This window comes from Saccopteryx bilineata, chromosome 1 (genome assembly GCF_036850765.1).
Source record: "Saccopteryx bilineata isolate mSacBil1 chromosome 1, mSacBil1_pri_phased_curated, whole genome shotgun sequence".
NCBI lineage: Eukaryota > Metazoa > Chordata > Mammalia > Chiroptera > Emballonuridae > Saccopteryx > Saccopteryx bilineata.
In genome coordinates, this window is record NC_089490.1 from 125491636 (window position 1) to 125507899 (window position 16264).

At 44.5% G+C, this 16264-nt stretch overlaps 1 long non-coding RNA gene across 1 annotated transcript in view; it reads left to right on the forward strand.

Annotated features, from left to right (window-relative positions):
- The first annotated feature begins 1375 nt into the window (after positions 1–1375).
- The window catches only part of LOC136320082 (uncharacterized), a 40214-nt gene continuing 25325 nt past the window's right edge, over positions 1376–16264 (forward strand). Inside the window, exon 1 of the long non-coding RNA XR_010728258.1 lies at positions 1376–1810. This is a non-coding gene — a long non-coding RNA (uncharacterized lncRNA). The remainder of the gene's footprint in view (positions 1811–16264) is intronic.

A 16264-nucleotide genomic window follows, 5' to 3' on the forward strand; every position in this document is an offset into this window, starting at 1 on the left:
TTAGGGGATGGGATTGGGGACTAGTACACAGATGACTTCAGGACACTGTTAATCAGGGGTCCCCAAACTTTTTACACAGGGGGCCAGTTCACTGTCCCTCAGACCATTGGAGGGCCGGACTATAAAAAAAAACTATGAACAAATCCCTATGCACACTGCACATATCTTATTTTAAAGTAAAAAAAACAAAACGGGAACAAATATAACATTTAAAATAAAGAACAAGTAAATTTAAATCAACAAACTGACCAGTATTTCAATGGGAACTATGCTCCTCTCACTGACCACTAATGAAAGAGGTGCCCCTTCCGGAAGTGCGGTGGGGGCCGGATAAATGGCCTCAGGTGGCCTGCCGGCCGTAGTTTGGGGACCTCTGCTGTTAATGATCTATTTCTCAAGCTGGCGGTAGGCATACATTTCTTCATTTTACTAATTTTTTAATGATACAAACATTACATGTACTTTTTAGAATATGCTACATATTTCATTTTATAAAAATTTTACATTAAAAATTAAGAACCTGATTATTGTTTTGATATTCCAGATATAAGCTAGGTTTCCAAAAAGGGATTATGAGGTTTAAAATCTTTATGACAGAAATATTCCACTTGGAATAATTATAAAAATGCTTTGTAGTCTACAAATTAGACTTAAGAGAGTAGAGATGGCATAAAGCAATTAGTGTGTAAATACTCTACATCTGCTGTGAGTCCCTGCCCTGGCAGAGGTGTTAACATACCAAAGCTCAGCCTGAAACAGCCACTACTTATTCCACCCACTTTACTACAGAGACCCAGTACATTTATGAAGATTAAAACCCTAGAGAAGGTTCAATTCTCCTACAAAACAAAGCTAATGCCTTTGGAACACAAGATACAAGTTATAAGAAAAGAAAATCAATTTTTAATCATCAGTCCTCAAGCTCTGCTCTTGCTGAAAACCAAGTTAATTCTTTTCCAAGTGGTCTATTAACATCTTAATATCTATGCTAGAATGTTAGAAAGCATGCTTTTAGGTAATAGTGTCAGATTGCTTTAATTAATTAATTAATGGTTGACTATCAAACCATGCTCCTTTTATAACTAGAAATTCATTTTAATTAATTAATACCAGAAAGAGGGGAGATAGAGCCATATTAAGTTATAATATCTTTTAGCCTCTTTTTCACTCAGAAAAGTATGAAATCAAACTTGTAGTCGGGCAACACGATTGCTGCAACTTGTTTGTTTAGTTGTTTCTCTGCTGAAACTTGTTAAGCCTAAGTTTTTCTTTTTTCTTTAGGGCATGCATCCAACTGAGAAAGAGAATATTTAACAACTATCCTGCTGATCTTTTGGACCACATCATTCTGACTTTCTCCTGTTTAAGCTGAGGGGCTAATTTCCCTGGGGGAAGTTAGAAGACAGAAGAAAGGTAGTAGAAAGTGTAAGATAGGCCTAGAGGGAAATCACTGACTTTTGTTTATTCTCGAGGTGCCGACTGTCAGCATTACATTTGCCTCAGATCCACATGGAAGAACCTTCTTTTGGGCTTTTACTAAGGAGCGTTTAATGGCTGACAGAAGATTTAGAAGATTGCTTCCTAAAAGTAGCAAAAGTTAAATAAGACTTTTGGCCTGATCATACTGCCTCAGCAGACTCCCATATATTTGGATTTTCCTGGAGGCCGAAGTCATGTCTTCAACTTATAATTTGGTTTTTAGTCCCCTCCCTAATTTGAGTCACCTGGGAGCTAAATGCAGCCATCTGCAGTTCAGAAGAAGTGTGGAGGGAGCAGCTGAAACAAAGGATTCAAGATCAGTTTTCTCAATGTAAGTTGCTCTATTTTTTTCTTTTCTTTTTTTCCCTTATCTAATCGAGTCTAACAGCCCTTCTTCTGAAATTTTGACAAGTTGCTATAAATTCACGCTGAGACACATCTGGAGCTATTTGCCAAACAGAAATCAGCACCAGTGGAAATGTCCTGTATTGCTATAAAGAGCGGGAAGAATTGGTAGGGATAAATGAGTAAACTTCTGATATGTCACAATAAGATGATCTCTTTCTTAAGTCTTGCCTGAGTTCACTGTTTACCTTTCTGATATTCTTAATTGTACAGCATTTAATGGTGTAGATCTCTGATTTAGTGTCACTTAATTTTATAAAAATATAACAGATGTACAATTCTTTTTATCTTCTATCAGGAACATGTGTTGAATATCTCAATAAGAATGTAACAAAACTTCTTGAAAAATAAAGTTACCTACTTTTCAGAATCAGATTTTATAAACTTTCTTACAAAATCAGTTTGATAGCAGTATATCTGACTCCTTGTACTCAGGATCAATATAGGGATAAGGATGTCTTTTACACATTAATTATTAAATAAGTTCTAAAATCAGATTCATAGCCTGTTTTAAATTTGGAAGGCTCCTTAGAGATAATTTAGTCTAGTCTTTTAATTAAAAAAATAGAGAGAAGATATCCAAGATGACAGAGGAGTACGTGGATGTTACAGTCACTTCAATCCCAGGACCAAACTGGAGTTATAAGAACAATCACTCTGAAAAAACAACTCAAGACTAAATGAAGAGGAGTCTGGTAACCAAAGACTCTCAGAAGAAGCCACATGGAGACTCATAAGAGGGGCAGAGACGTGAAAGGGCTGGCCCTGCTCCCATGAGCAGTGGCTGAAGTTCCTGAGGGATATCTCAACAGCAAGAGGGTTAACCCAGAGAAGTGTGGGGCCTAAACCCCAAGACAGACCCCCTGCCTAGAACATCAGAACTGAGAAAAGTCACCCACATACCACTCAGCTGTGAAAAACAAGGTTTCTGCCTGCCAGAAAGACATGGGAGTCCACAGAGACACAGGAACTCTCTTAAAGGGAAAATGCACAACATCTTGTTCACAGTCACTTACCCTGGACTCTGATGGAGGGCGGGCTGAGCAGGGTAGAGATGAGGAGGAGGGGAGTCTGAGATTTGTGGCTCTGGGTAGAGACACAGTGGGAAACAGCCTCCAGGTCCCCTGTGCTAAGGCATCCTCCAATACCGCAGTCACCATTCTTTCTTGGGTGGAGCACTCCCCTCTCTATGGCATTGGCCTGGAGGAAGGCAACTGCCCCACTGTGAGCAATTTCTATCAGCCCATTCTGCAGAGAATAGGCCCTGCTGAGGAGTCAGCAGCCTTGGCCAGGGAGTAGAAGTCTGGACAGACTCAGAGGGTGACACTGACCCAGCTGTCTGGCTTTGAGGTGGGAGCTATTCCCTCATTTTCTCGACTGGTACAACCTTCCTCACCCCCCCCATGGGAAATTCAGTAGACCCAGTAAGAAAAAACCTTAAAAAACAACCCTGGTATTTTTAAAAGATCAACAAAATTGATGAACACTTGGCTACAATTTTAATTAAACTTTAATTTGCTACAATTTTTAGATTAAAACCTAAATGAGTTATTATCTCACACCTGTCAGAATGACTGTCGTCAATAAATCAACAAACAAGTGCTCCCGAGGGATATGGAGAAGAGGAAACTTTGGGTGGGAATGCAGATTGGGATAGCCACTGTGGAAAGCACTACCAACTTATCCCGAAAAAGTTAAAAAATGGAATTACCTTTGGAACCAGTAATCTCATTTCTGGGAATATATCCTAAAAATCCCTAAACATAAATTTAAAAGAATATATGTACTCTTATGTTCATTGCAGTGTTATTTACAATAGCCAAAATAGACTCAGATACATAGGAACCCTCTTAAAGGGTCAATGCACAAAATCTTGCTCACAGTTACTTACCCTGGACTCTGGCAGAGGGAGGGCTGAGCAGAGTAGAGATGCATGAGGAGAGTCCAAGAAACAGCCCAAGTTCCCATCAGTAGATGAGTGGATAAAAATGTCGTGATACATTTACACAATGGGATGCTATAGTACATGGCCACACAAAAAGAAGGAAATCTTACCTTTTGTGACAGCATGGATGGATCTGGGGATAAGGCAGTCAGAGAAAGACAAGTAACATGATTTCACTAAAATGTGGAATCTAATAAACAAAATGAACCAACAGGCAAGATAGAAACAGACTCATACATAGAGAGCAGGCTGCCAGCTGTTGTGTAGGGGGTTGGGTGAGGGAGGGGGAGAGATAAAGCAACAAAAGAGAAAAAAACCCCTCATAGACAGAAAACAGTGTGGTGATTGCTGGGAAAGTGGGGAAGGTGGAGAAGTGTGTGGGGGATAAATGGTATTTGATGAAGACTTGACTTGGGGGAGTAAACACACAGTACAGTGTACCGAGATATATTATAGAATCAGGCACCCGAAACCTGTATAATTATGTTAATCAGTGTCACCCCAGTAAAATTCAATTAAAAAATACACATTGAATGAATAAAGAAGGGAGTTCTATTATAATAGGTCGATACAGACTCTAATCTTTATACAACATCAGGGTGGTAAACTCTTTCATAGACCTGCATAAAATTTCTGGTAGACTAGCAGTGTTCTGCAGATGGGTGTTTGAAAAATGCTGCTATAGAGGTTATAAAAATATAAAGGTAATTCCTGCCTTATGAAGTTGACATCCTATTAGATAAAAGGAGAAATGTATACAAATAACCTTAGCAAGAATACTAAATGCCTTAAGATGAATAAGTGAAGTCTTAAAGTTTTGGAGTAGAACAACTCATCTGCTCATGGTGGTAGTTGAGATGTGAGGAGGGAAATTTTCATAGAAAAGTAACATTTGATTAGGCCATTGGAAAATGGATAAAATTTTGTGTGTGTGCTATCACTTTAATTTGGACAAAAATTTATTAATTTCGAGTGGATGTGAAACTGCCATATTTGTGATTTTGATTTAATGAAATGTCTAAGTTAGGGAATAAATTATTTTCACTGGTATTATTATTACTAGCCTGGAAGAAGGATGAGTTGACTATGGCTTTCTGCCTAAGAATACTTGTCTGGGGTAATAGTTTAGGAGGCCTATATCTGTAGACCTCTTTAAAGCAGTGATAACTTCACTTTTATTTTTTTAAATTTAATTATCTATCACTCAGGATTGAAAAAATGGATAAAATTTTGAAAGGAACACGTGTAAGTCAAGGAAATTACAGCTAGAGATAATGTGCACATGTATGGAAATTGAGAGCAAAAGCTGGAAAAATATGTTGGTGCTGCTTGTTAGGTTACGAAACTAACAAACACACAACTGCATGAGTGAAAATAATTATATTCTTGAATCACCTCTATAACTTTCTTACAAATGCATGCAGTTTAAATAACAACCTCTGATAACAGAGAATCTGCTACCTCTTGAGAGCTCCTGTCCCAACTGGAGCAAAAGAAGTTTTCTTTCCTTCTTTCTTTCTTTCTTTCTTTCTTTCTTTCTTTCTTTCTTTCTTTCTTTCTTTCTTTCTTTCTTTCTTTCTTTCTTTCTTCTTTCTTTCTCTCTCTCTCTCTCTCTTTCTTTCTTTCTTTCCTTTCTTCTTTTATTTTTGAGGAAAATAAGTATAACTTTATTTTAAAAAAAGGAAATGAATACAGAGAGATACTATGATGGTGGATGTTAAGATTTAATATCTTAAAGACAGCCCTGGCCAGTGACTCAGTGGATAGAACATCGGCCCAGTGTATGGACATCCCAGGTTCGATTCCTGGTCAGGGTGCACAGGAGAAGTGACTATCTTCTTCTCTTCCCCTCCCTCTCCTCCTTCTTTCCCTCTTCCCCTCCTACTGCCAGTGGCTGGAATGGTTCCAGAGTGGCCCCAGTGCTGAAAATAGTTCCCTTGGAGAGCATCAGCCTCAGGCACTAAAAATAGCTCTGTTCTCTGGGGTTGCCAGGTGGATCCCAGTTTCAGCACATGTGGGAGTCTGTCTCTCTATCTCCCTCTGCTCACCTAATAAATAAATAAATAAATAAATAAATAAATAAATAAATAAAGTATATCTTAAAGATAGGAAATTGCCCCAACGTACAAATTTGATGTCAGCACCAATGAAAATTCTTGGTAGGAATGTTCACAAAACTTCCCATTCTGATCTTAAAGGTCGTAGAAGAGGGGAAAGAGCCCAGTAGGACCAGGACAACTTTGGAAACAAGGAGGGATTCCCTCTACCAGGGGCCAAGATTTCCTCAACAGTTACAATCGGGAAACATTATGATATTAATACAAAGACTGACCAGTAGACCAGTGGAAGGAGCAGAGACCCCAGGCACAGGCCAAGAACCAATCAATACACAGGATGGTGACATTCGAAATATATAAAAAACAGCCCAAGTCACTCCACACACGTACACCAGTGCCACGTTCACTAACAAATTCTGTGGTAAAGCAAAACCACAACCCCCTAGAAGAAAATGTACGAGATGACACCTTCCTCGATGACCCCTTAGCAAGGCGATCTGGCTGTCCTATCAGTGTTACGGTGCGGCGCCTTGGTGGTTAGAACAAAAAAAACATATTCTCCCAGAATCCTGGAGGGTAGAACCAAAATGGTTACACCTACAACGTCAGGGTCTTCTCAGGGCTGGTTTCTTCTGGAGCAACTGGGAGATACCCCACCCCAACCCCCACCTTTCTCAGACTCCAGTGGCAACTATCTGCATGTGAGCCATTCCCTCTGTAAACCAAAATTAATTTTAGACTGTCATAAAAAATACTAAGCATCTGTTGGGCAAAGGGAGCTATAGCCGGAGACAGTTCTGGCAAGGCCATCTCTTATAGCTGAATTTCCCACCCAGGTTCCAGTTAGGCCCATTTTATGTGAGTGAGGTTCCCAAATTGTGCAATCTTCATCAGATGGGGTGGGTCTAAGCACTATTGGCAGAAGGAGAAAGCCAGGGTTTGCCCTCCATGGTTGAGTCAGGTGACATTAAATATCGGGAGGTGGTAAGGGAAACTGAGAGTTTAATCGGAGGTTCTTCCTGGTTTTCAGCCAGTGGCCCTTATTATTCATGAAATGTGGGTCCTCAACTGACCATGGAGAATCCATCTCAGCAGATAAACTCCTTGGGTTCATATCCAATGAATCTTTCTCCTCCGGTCTGCACCACCACGTTCAAGGGGGCAGTCTCTGCTTCCAAGGTCACAACTGCTGTCCCTCCTGTGTCTGTGTAAAGGCCCCTGCCTCCCTCTGATGAGGACCCTGTGACTACATTCAGAGTGGACCGAGATCACCCACAGTGACCCCTCTCACAGTTTGACAGCCTCATGATAACCTTAGCCAAATACAGGCCCTTCTGGAAAAACTGTCACCTGGAAGGCAGTTCTTAAAGTCTCAATGGTTTGAACTAATTGTGCCCCACCCCACTGCAAATTGTAGAAGCACTAGCCCCCAGTGTGACTGTATTTGAAGGTGGGGCCTGAGGGAGCTGATTAAGGTTAAATGAGATTAGAGTGGGGCCCCAATCCCAGAGGGCTGGTGCCTTCCATGGACAGCAAGAGACACCAGAGCCAGCTCTCTGCCACCTGAGGACACACCAGGACCACCCGCCTCCAGGAGGTGAGAAGTACATATCTCTGGGGCTGCGTTATGGTGCCAAGCTAAGATGCTCCCCTACAAAATCAGGTGCAGGATGTAATAGACTTATGGGCAAAATAGGAGACCCCTGCAGAGCCCTAAGGAGCACACCAGCCAAGTCAATGCTGGCCCCAGCACTGGGCCCATGACTGGGGCTTCTGGATATGTCTGTCCCCCCAAACATGTGCTTCCCATGGAAAGAAGTTTCTTAGAACTAACAATGGATAAGCCTCATGGGCATGCTCTCCCCTGGAACTTGGTCTGCAGGTGTTCGTCCAGTTCTTACTGCGTCTGCTCTGATGAACCTGTCACTTTCAGGATCTAAAATAAAGTGTACTGTGGAAACAGAGCTCCATGGCCTGGATGGTTAGCTCCCTCTAGACCCTAGGGGCACTTGCCGGCCTTGCGGGGTGAGGTCGGGCCCCTTCAGTCAGTGCTGGCCCTAGGCTGTGACTGCATGGGAGGAGTGTGGGGCCCGTGGCCATGACACCTCCTCCCCTTACTCCCCCTGCTGGACAACAGTGAAAGCACAGTTAGGTGCCTGGGGTACCAGAGGAAGGATGCCTTCTGCCCAGAGAAAGTACCCCAACAGCATGCGAGCTCTTGGAACCTGTAATGGAGGTGCAGGGTGATGGTGTTGAGTCCTTTCAATATTAAACACCACAGTGCTTTGGATGTGAGCGGTGTCTGGCTTGGCTGGTGGTGTTGGCACTAAACAAACTCAGTATCCTTGTTCCCCACAAAAGGGGAGACCTGGACTGGCTGCTCCCCATGACACACCAGCACCCCACAAGACACAGAAGTGCCTTGGGGCTGGGTGCCCACACTGAGCATTGGCAGGAAGGTTGCCTACCTAGGGCAGCTCCAGCTCAGACAGCAGCTATCCGCAGGGGTTTCCAAAGAGCCAACAGAACTGCTACTTGAGGGCTCACCAGCAGCTGAGTCAAATGACTGAGTCTGGGAACCAGGACTGCAAACAAATGGCAGCACTCTGAGACAGTGGGGTAGGGGAGATGGGAGGTCACTAATGTGTTAGCTCTAAAGTGTGTGTTACAAAAAGGCTTTAAATTTTTCCAATCAAGGGTTGGGGCTCTCCCAAGCATCAGGCACTGTGCTGGTGAGGTAGAGGCTCTGTCAGGGGCCAAGTCCCCAGCCTGCAGGAATCTTTGTGGCCACTCACTGAAGGACAGCCCTGACCACAACCTGGGTGGGACTTGGCTACCCCAGCCCTGCCATCATCCACAATGACAGTGTTTAAGCAGAGGACAAGTTTTCCTTAATTCCTATTATTCTGAGAGTTGTGGGAACCTGGTTCTCCCCAGAAACCATAATTTCAATCTTGATCCCTTGTTTTCCTAAGAAGGATCTGGAAGAAACACCTTTCCCTCTGGGCAATTTAAAGTTACCAAGCCAGCATCCTAGAGGGATACATTCTTGCAACTCTCACAGGGACGTCCCCCAGGGCCACACCAGGCTGCCCAGCAGCTCAGCCCAATGACCTCCAGTGCCCCCCACAGCATGGAGAGCGATGTCCATACTCCAAGCCTGGAAGTCATTCTGACTCACTGCTGAGTAGGCTGTCCAGGCACACACTGAGATCGCAGAGGCCACAGAGGGCCCTCCTCACACTCCTACAGTCAGTCTGTCTGAGGTCCCCAGCCTCACCGGAGATCTGGACACAGGAGGCTGTCCTGGGATCTAGGAGTCACTCCAAACTAAACACTGCTGGGAGAAATTACAGCTCTCAACAAATGAGAGACCACCCTCCAAGACAGCCCCCAGAGTTCACATTCTCGACAACCTCGCTGGGCAGTTAGTAGCCCAGAGGCAAGCATGTTCCCAGAACTGACGGCAAACATCCCTGCTGCGAGCGGCCCGCTACCTGGGAATGACCAGGTATTTTGCTGACTTTCAGGAAACAAGTGTCATTACTTCCATTTTGTACTTAAATAAAAAAGTGACCCAGAAGCAGGTAGCTCTGGGGATCTGTGACCATGTACCCCACCAACACTGGCATCTCTAAGCATGAGCCACATAGCACAGGATCGCTACGCAGACTCCACCTGCTAGTGCCCAGGATCATTAGGTACAGGATGGAACCAAAGAGAACAGAGGAAGCAGTTTCCATGCAAAAAGTGGAGGAAATGACAAGGTTAGTGAATGTAGGGCCTGGGCAGTTGAAACAGCTTCCTACCAGGGTAGGAGCCCAAAGAAGCAGAAGATACCATGTTCCTACCTAAGCCCATTTAACAACACCGCCTAGGAAGAGTGCACAGCTCAAGTCCAGGTACAAAAACAAACAAAACAACATTCGGTTCCTCACTAAAATTTAAGATACAGGCTTCCAGAAACACCTACAGATGGCATGTCTGGAAAAGCTTGTCAATCCACATAAATAGCTATACCGTACCAGCCCACATATCAACATGAACCAAATTAACTTCAGCCCAAGAGCTCCAGCCTCTAGAAAGTGCTGGAACCACAACCCGATCGGGTTGGCACCATCTCCAGCCACCCCTGAAACACTTCAGAAGATCACTACTGCAGAGGACCCAGAAAATCACAGGATGAGGACAGAACACTATATATTTATAGAACCCCTTCCCTCTCCGTGAGGCCCCCCCCCCCAGACACAGTGCCATCCTGGATGTCAGGATTTTTTATAACAAATCAGCCTGCCACTTCTGCTGGGGAAACTGGCCAATCCCTGTCCCCCCTACTTGAAACCCTACAGAAAAAGGCAGCAAAGGAGTTTATTTTAACACACCTGAACACAAGGACAAAGAGGAAAGGAGAAGTTAGAAACAAGGAGAGATTGGCAGGTTAGCGAGCACGCTGCCTCCGGGACAGACCAGCACTGCTAGTGGTTCACAGCAGAGAATTCCAGAAAGTCTCAGGAACTAAATCGCAGGGTCCCGGCGATGGGCTGAAGGCCGGATGCAGTCCTGTCGCATGGCAGCTGGGTCCGTCCTTGTCCTCGTCAGGTAAAGAGGGAAAGGTGACGTTCTGGAGTGAGATCCTGCACGCGGGATGTGGGACCGGACAGATAACAAAGAGATTGTGTCAGAGTCCATGCGCTGAGCACGGGGGTTTCTGTCTCTGCCTGGCCCCCTCTCCTCACTCGGACCAGGACTTAAAACATCTCAGGGAAGCGTGATGAACTCGAGAGAAAAGATGCACAGCCCCCGGTAGTCAGGTCCCTAGCAAAATAGCCCAGACTCCTTGATGCCCATGCGATGCCCAGCGCCCAGCCCACCCTCATCACGCCACTAGAGCGCTGTCTCCAATGTAAACAGACGAAGTCACTGAACAAACTAAAAGCATGATTACAGGGGGCCAGCGAGATAAAATGGAAGGAATCACCTGGAAATCAGAATGGAAAGGCAAAGAGGTGGAAAACAGGCGAGGAGAGAAGACATAGCCATATAACAATAAAACAGGATCAGCGTAAGCACCTTGCAAGTGTCATTAAGTTCAGAATAACCAATAAAACTTCTAACATGCAACTGAGAAAAATAACATTAACTGTGAACTATGACTTTGCCTGAAAGTGAGCAAAGGTTCAACATGTTATTTAAAACACGGTGTTGGTATTTCCCAAGTGGGGTCTCCCGTGCGCCCATACTGGGCTAACCTGCTGGGGAGGAGTTGGGGAGGGGGGATGCTTCTGAAAGGTAAAGACCTGCAGGCCATGCCCCCCAAACTCAACTCCTCAGGTGATTCTTTTGTAGGGTAAGGTTTGAGAACCACTAACTGACCTACCTACTGGGGGAGTGAGAGCCTGCTGTGGGCAACTTTCACCCCCATCCTGCTGGTGGAGAGGGGTCAGGTAGGGTGGCCACCTGGCAGAAAGCCTCTTCCACAGAGGACTCCATCTCTCTGTGCATTGGAGGAAATAGCCCTCATCTGCTTCATCTGGGTTTTCCTTTTAGAAGGTGTGTTCCTGCCTGACCTGTGGTGGCGCAGTGGATAAAGCGTTGACCTGGAAATGCTGAGGTTACCGGTTCGAAACCCTGGGCTTGCCTGGTCAAGGCACATATGGGAGTTGATGCTTCCAGCTCCTCCCCCCTTCTCTCTCTCTGTCTCTCTCTCTCCCTCTCTCTCTCCTCTCTAAAAATGAATAAATAAAATAAAAAAATAGAAGGTGTGCTCCTGGAGGGCAGGGCCCCCACTCTCAATTGCACAGAAACCATCCGCTACAAAATGGGCGTGGTGGCCTTTAGGAACAACAGCCACAATACAAATCTTGCAAGAATGGTCACGACAGTGGGACCGTGGATCAGCCCACCAAGAGGCAGCAAGAGGCTTCCGTGTCATAGAACAACGACCTGAGCAGCCACGGGCAAGAGAAAAGTGCTAGAAGCTGTCACAGGAAACCAAAGACGGGTGTGCAGACTTGACGGCCGCTGGAGGGGCTGTGACATGCCACATCTAGGGCAGCCTTGGATGCCTTGGAAATTAATGCAGTTGGTGCGGATCACTGGTTCTCAAGCCTAGACCCCGTCAGACCCAGCTGGGAGCTTCAAAAAGCATAGAACCTGAGGCTCCCCAGAATCAGAGCTACTGAACCAGAACCTCCAGTGGGGTGAGGATAGGAAAGAACAGGCATTCTAGCAAAAAGCTATCCCCAGGGTTTTCATGTGCCACCTGAGTTAAACTTCCCTCCAGGGGCAGAGACCCCTCAACAACAACACCAAGTGTCCACTAGCAGCACTCTTCCCCCTTACAGGATGCCTGTGGTGGTAACAAGGTTTTCCTTTCTTGTGCAGGGGGGGGGGACCACTTCACTGTACCTTCCAGGAATGGCCACGGATTCCAAGCTTTTCCAGGTGTCCGGCTGAGGTTTTTCTCCCCAGGGAAGGAAACATTCCTCCCGACCTGGCCCTACCTGGTTCCCCTCATCCATCAGCAGCTCCACCATCTCTGCTGGAAGATGCTTCTCCTGGAGTCTGCCGCATTTCTGCCCGTTTGGCGAGGGGCCACAGACTCACTTTGCTCCGGACTCTGTTTATGCAACCAAACAGCCCGAAAGATGGACTTGCTTCCTGGGGCTGCTTTGATAGCATCCTGCACAGCGGTGGCTGAGACTGAAGAAGTCTATTCCTCACAGTTCTGGAGGTCAGACATCCAAAGTCACATGTTGTCAGCAGGTTCCCTATGAGAAGTTAGGTCTGTACCGGGCCTTTCTCCTAGCTTCTGGTAGGTTACTTCAGGCATTCCATCACTTTCTATCTTCACATCATTCTTCCCTCTGTTTCTATGCCCAAATGTCCCCTTTTTACAAGGACTCCAGTCATGGTGGATGAGGACACAGTCTAATGACCTCATCTTATTTTACTTGATCAGCTGCAAAGACTCTATTTCCAAGTAAGGCCACATTCACAGGTACTGGGGATTAGGGCCTCCTCATGTGTTGGGGGGAACTCCATTCAACCCAGAACAGGAGAGACAGGTTTTCCCTCAGGATCAAAGAGCCCACATACCCACTGTCCATAGAAAAGGTATGGTGCCCTGGCTGGTTGGGTCAGTGGTAGAGCGTCAGCCCGGTGTGTGGAAGTCCTGGGTTCAATTCCTGGCCAGGGCACACAGGAGAAGCACCCATCCACTTCTCTACCCTTCTCCCTCTCCTTTCTCTCTATCTCTCCCTACCCCTCCTGCAGTCAAGGCTCCATGGGAGCAAAGTTGGTCCTGGTGCTGAGGATGGCTCCATGGCTTCTGCCTCAGGCACTAGAATGGCTCTGGTTGTAATGGAACAACACCCCAGATAGGCAGAGCATTGCCTCCTGGTGGGCATTCTGGGTGGATCCCAGTTAGGCACATGCGGCAGTCTGTCTGACTGCCTCCCTCCTTCTGTCTTTGGAAAAATACAAAAAAGAGAAAAGGTGTGGTTTTCTTAAACTCAAGAAGTTCTTTTCCAAATGGCAATTATTCAAATATGAAACTCAGCTATTTTTGAAAGAATTGTTAGTGTGGTTTTAAAGCCCCAAATATCTATATTTCTGTAACCACTGATAGGACATGGTCATCAATCTCTCCCCATCTTGGTCTCCATTCTCTGAACTCCATGTTTCTTACTTGCCCTTTAGATGAAACAATAGGACACAATTCTGAAGACATTAATGTATAGTGGAGTAATCTAATATCCCTCTCATTCTTATTCTAGATGTCATGTATAACTGATGTAGTTTAAGGCCACTTGCATTTGGATTTAGTTCAGTAGGAAATACAAGGCCATTGAAGGCCTTTGGACATAGGCTTAGAGCTGGCAGTAAAGTCAGAGAAATGGCACCCTGAGGAGTGCTCCAGATACCTCTCCCTGAAACTTCAACAAATTCAACAACTAGAGAGAGAAAAACAACCTCAGTAGCATCCGAAATACACATACATCAAACAAAGGTATGATTGGGTGAAAAAGTGGCTGAGTATATAATCCGCTCTGAAGGAAATAAGACGGAGAATGGAGTATTCTGCTTTCCTCACTGACCTGAGCAAGGGCTACTTTCACTTGGAATTGAGAGAAAGCAAGGGCTGGGGGTGCGGAAAAAGCTGGGCTAGGGCAGAGGTGTTCAAGCCAAGGAGAAAGTGTGCCCACGGCTCAGCCCATGCAGAGCTAACACCAGCAGCAGACCCCGGCAGAGGTGAGCAAGCAGTTGCCTTCTTTACTCCCAGAATCCTGGTCGGTGAGCGTGGGCAGTGTGCAAGTGGATCCACCTGGAGCTTCGGGTATGGGTGCCCACATTTCTGGACAAAGGGGCTGAGTCGGAGACTGTCAATAGTGACCCTCTGTGTGGGCTGTGACCAGAGTCTCTGAATATTCCTGGCTTCCCAAACAACAGCATGTGGGAAGCATACGAGCTGGCTTCCCTACACCCGGACCTGTCTGGGCGCGGCACCTCCGCCAGCCATACAGGCTAACAAAGCACACTGCTGGGAAAGAGAACTGTGGAAGTGGTGGTGGAGAAGGGCATGCAGGCAGCTTGCAGAGAGGCTCTGGAGAGCAGACCTGTGGAGTGCTGAGGCATACTAGACATGCCCGGAGGCTCATAGAAAGACACCTGAAAGGCAATTGGCTCCCAGCCCTGCCTGATTATGCTGGTGGCTCTGGCTAACAAAGCCTTACCCAGAACCCTGCATTGAGTGGGGATAAGAGGAGATTTGGCAGCTCTTAGAGCCTCTTGCTCTCCAGGCAGTGGCTGGGGCAACTTCACAGATGGGTCCTCAGGCTCCTGGTTCAGGATGAAGAGATTTGGGGAGAGGCTCCAGGAAAATGGACTCTCCCATTGTTGGAGCCTGCAAACGCTAACAAGCCCCACCTACCAACAGGACTGAGGCCTAGTTTGTATCATCACCATAGGGACACAACAGCAAATCTCTGCCTAAGAGTGCCATAGGGGCAGAACCTGGAGTATAGCATCACCAGCCGAAAAGAGAGAGAAGAAAGAAAAAGGAAGAAGATAACTTCTCAAAACCAGAAAAAATCCACAGTCTTTATAACATTTTCCATTTCTTTCTTGTATTTTTTATCTTTTTATTTTCCTTCCACATTGGTCATTTTATCCTCTTTCCAGTTTATTCTTTTCTTTACATTTTGTGTTATTACTCATAGGTGTTACATTTTCCAATCTTTTTTTTTCTATGAGTGTTACATTCCAAACCTTAACTCAATTTATTTCTCTCTTTTTTTTCTTCATTTCTCTTTTACTTTTTCTCTCATTCAAATCTCACCCACAAACAAATTATTTTATTCTGAATTCAAATTTTTTTGTGTGGCATTTTGTGTGCTTTTTATTTCGCTTTTTATCTCTTTAGCATTTCCTTCAACTCTGGCTCTCCATTCTATAGTTTTTGTGCCACTCAATATAATAGAATTTTCATTTTTCATTGTATTTTTTTTCTTTTTTCTCTTTCTCTTTTTTCTTTTCTCTTACACTATTTCTTTCATTTGACCATCATTTACAAACAAATTATTTTATTCTTGATCCAAATTTTTTCTTTGTTACATTATGTGGGTTCTCGCCTCATTTTTGGCCTCTTTGTCACTCCTCCCAACCCAGGCCCTCTGTTCTATGTATTTTTGTTCCACTTAGCACAATATAATTTTAAGTTTTTTACTGTATTTTCTCAAAAATTTTTTTTATCAACTCTTATTAGTGTTCTTAACAATATCACTCTCAAATGCCATTAAAGAAAAAGAAATTGAATATCATGGATACAAAAGACAGTGATGTAGCTCAGATAGATGAGGAAAAATCTGTAGAAAAAATTTTAATAGTTTAGATACCTTGGAGTGAAATGACAGAGAATTTAAAATTGAAGCCCTAAAAATACTCAGTGATATACAAGAAAGCACAGAAAAGCAATTTAGGGAGCTCAAAAAACAATTCAATGTAAAGAAAGAATACTTCACCAAGGAAATTGAAACTATGAAAACATATCAAACAGAAATGAAAAACTCAGTTCATGAACTGAAAAATGAGATAACAAGCTTAGCCAATAGAACAGGCCAGATAGAGGAGAAAATTAGTGACATAGAAGACAGACAACTAGAGGTACTACAGAGAGAAGAAGAGAGAGACTCCTGAATTTAAAAAAATGGGATAGTCATACAGGAATTGTCTGACTCCATCAGAAAGAGCAACATAAGAATAATGGGTGTATCAGAAGGAGAAGAGAGAGAAAATGGAATAGAGAACATATTTAAACAAATAATAGACAAGAAATTCCCAAGCCTGTGGAAAGAACTAAAGCCTCGAATTCAAGAAG